We start from the raw sequence: 3,217 nt of genomic DNA, 5'->3' as shown, positions 1-3,217 counted from the left end.
GAGGATGGATGGATGGGTAGAGGGGTGGATGGGTGGGTCAATGGACACTAGGTGGATTTAGCCTTACTCTGCGTATATTTTAGGGGAGCCACTATTGATCCATGGCTGTGCCCTGGCAACTGGTACAGGGTCTTGTGCTCAGTGTCTGCTTCATCAGGAGCTGGACCCAATCACCCACTAAATGGTAAGATTCTCCCTTTTCTATGCCTAGGCTTTGACACAAGGCCTGGAAGAGTAGGTTCTTGTTAATATTTGTGGAGATGAATAGCTGGTGTGGAACTTAAATCATCAAGTGAGAGATCCTTTTGTTCCAACCCCTGATCCCCTCCCAGCATCCCCTGTGTCCGTTCCTGGAGAGCCCTCTGTGTGTGAAGAAATAAAATTACACCACAGATGCTTGGCACTCATAAAAGAGGCCAATATACTAAGAGTCTCAATTAAGGTCAGAGCGTTAACCTCCAAATGACCACAGGGATGTGCCTTTCTGCTGACTTTATAGGCCAGGAACAGAGCTGGTTGTTTAGGATCTGCTGGCAGCTGTGGGCATTGTATCGGTCACGATAGGTTAGGTTATGCTGCATAACAAATAGCCTCAATGTCTCAATGGCTTAATACCATCAAGGTTCATTTTTCGCTCATGCTCCATGTCCAGTAAGTGTCAGCTGGAGGCTTGGCTCTATGTTGTCCTCACTCAGGGACTCGGCCAAAAGAACAGCCGTTATCTACACTGTCGTCTATTGGGGCAACAGGGTGAACTGAACACTAGCTCCTAAAGGCTTCTCCTGGGAAGTGACACATGTCACTCCTGCCTACATTTCATTGGCAAGTCACACGGTCACACCTAACTTCAAGGGGCCTGAAAGATACAACCCTACCGAGTTCTCAGAAGGAAAAGAACTTAACATATTGGCTGTGCTGTGTCGTGACCACTACACCATCTTTTTGAGACTTACTCAGTGTATAACTCTGGGTGAGCTGCTTCCTCCCTCTGAGGCTTAGTTTCCTAGGGGGTAAAGTAGGGAGCATAATGTTTATTCAACAGGTTAATTTAAGGATGAAATGAAAGAATATACAAAAACACCCTGAACCATGCTCCTTTCCTTTTAGGTCATTTGTTAATTACTTAAGGGATGAATACTGGAAGTAGAGTGGTGAGGAAAAAACAAGACTCGGTTCCAGACTTCCTGGACTTGCTAGGGGGTAAGATAATAAGAGTCACGTAAATGAAAGGGAAAATTATAATTTTGATACAGACTTTAAAGGGGAGTGTGGGACGCTGATTGCAAAAATGGCCCCAATTCCCCACCCTTCCCTGCGCGATGTGACTTTCCCCAGGAAGAAGTGGAAACTCTCCCCACCTCTCGCATGTGGGTGGCCCGGGATTTGCTTGGGCCAATGGGGTGCAATGAAAGTGGAGCTGTGGCAGTTCCGAGGCCAGGCCTCAAGAAGCCTTGCTGGCATCTGCTGCCACCATGAGAACGTGCCCAGGCGAGCCTGCTGCAGATAAGAGACTGCGGAACGTAGTGGAGTTGTACCAGGGGAGCTGGCCTCCAGCCTGATCACAGATACAAGGGCCAGCCCACCTGAGCCTGGCCCAGAGTGGCGGAACTGTCCAGCCTTCTTACAGACTTGTAGAAGTAATCCATGGTGGGTGTGTGAAGCTTTGGGGTGATTTTGTCAAGCAGCATTACCATGGCAATACATGCCTGATACAGGGAGATCCGTGAGAATGTATAATCAGGGAATGTGGCCAGTCTGGGAGGTCAGGCAGGGCTTCCCTGAGCAAACAGAGACTGAGCTGGGACCTGCTGGCAGAGTGGAGTAGGTGTTAGCTAGGTCAAGGCATGGGGAGAGAATTCCATGAAGCGAGGGCTGTGTGTGCAAAGGCCCAGTGGTGGGAGGAGCACGACCCATTCAGAAACTGAGGCGCCCAGTGTGGTGGGCGGCAGCAGCAGGAAGGTTGGCTCCCCTTTTCAGGCCCGGATAAATAAGCCTTTTCATTTCCAGGGAACTCGACATCCCACTTATCATGAGCAATGCTAATGATGCCATGCTCTTCACCCCGATGTTTGCATAGGACAGGCCCTGAGGGACTCTGCTTTCATGGGTCCCAGGGGAACCAAGTGGGTGACCCTCAATGGCAGGGCTGAAAGTGTTCTTAGAGGCTGTGTGGCCCAACCTGTCCTTTAATGACTGGGAAGCAGGGGCCTGGAGAGGGAATGTGGCCGGCCTCGGGTGCTCCAGGGCGGGCCAGGGGTGTGCCAAGAGTCACACCATCCCTCTCAGACGTGATCTCTCTTGTGACCGGGTGAACCCACCAGCCCTGTGAGCTCGAGGAAGGGTTCAGAGAAACAGCAACAGCAGTTGTAGATTTATAGAGAGGACGGACGACTACCCTTCAGACACCTGCTGTGTGTCTGATGCACTGTAAGGAGCTTTACGAAGATCGTTTCATTTAATTCTCTTAGCAACTGTGGGGTGGGAGCTCATATTGTTACTTTATTTTATTCCTGTGATACACGAGGAGACTGAAATTCAGAGTGATGAAATCATTTGCTTAGGTTTACACGGCCTGCGAGTTACAAGGGTTTCTCTGATTCCAAAGGCCACGTTTTTCCCACCCCAACACGCTGCCTCTGTGAACCTAATTCCTTTCTGATGGACTTGTCGGATTCCAGCTGGTTGTGAGGGCCATCAGGTGTGGCAGGTATTTACTAATTTTTGGCCAGCCGGTACTCAACTCTGATCTCTCCTTTGGAGGAGTTTGTCACTGGGGACAGTCGTGGGGTGACAGCCATTCCCTTGGACTCTTCTCCCTACTCAAGGGCCCTGCCTAAGCAGGCAGAAGTCAACAGTTACACAAAACCCCCCAAAATCCTCCCAGTTGGTTCCTGCGTCCCAGGGCCCAGGAAACGTACATGAGTCACTGAACCACCAACTCGCTGGGGCCCCCACCTGGTGGGGGATCAGCCCTTGTAGTTTAGATGAAAGAAGGACAAGAGAATCTTCCTAGTGGACAAATTACCCGTGTGTAATTGGGTATCATTGGGACCAGGTGGCGGAGTGTATATTATGAAGCCCAAACTGTTGTGAGACTTTTGGTTTCCAGAGTTGGACCAGTGGAGCTCAATCCAGTTCAGCTTGACTCAACTCAACTGAGCTCAGCACAACTAAGTTCAGCTCAATGCAGGTCAACTCACCTTGACTTAGCTCAGTG

General features: G+C 50.1%; 1 long non-coding RNA gene across 1 annotated transcript in view; it reads left to right on the top strand.

The window, feature by feature from the left end:
- The window catches only part of LOC124230978 (uncharacterized), a 3,651-nt gene extending 1,385 nt beyond the window's left edge, over positions 1-2,266 (top strand). Inside the window, exons 2-3 of the long non-coding RNA XR_006886333.1 lie at positions 84-184; positions 1,108-2,266. This is a non-coding gene — a long non-coding RNA (uncharacterized LOC124230978). The remainder of the gene's footprint in view (positions 1-83; positions 185-1,107) is intronic.
- Positions 2,267-3,217: the final 951 nt, after the last annotated feature.

This window comes from Equus quagga, chromosome 20 (assembly GCF_021613505.1).
Source record: "Equus quagga isolate Etosha38 chromosome 20, UCLA_HA_Equagga_1.0, whole genome shotgun sequence".
Taxonomy (NCBI): domain Eukaryota; kingdom Metazoa; phylum Chordata; class Mammalia; order Perissodactyla; family Equidae; genus Equus; species Equus quagga.
The sequence above is the reverse complement of the archived record's forward strand: the minus strand, read 5'-3'. Positions and strand labels throughout refer to the sequence as shown.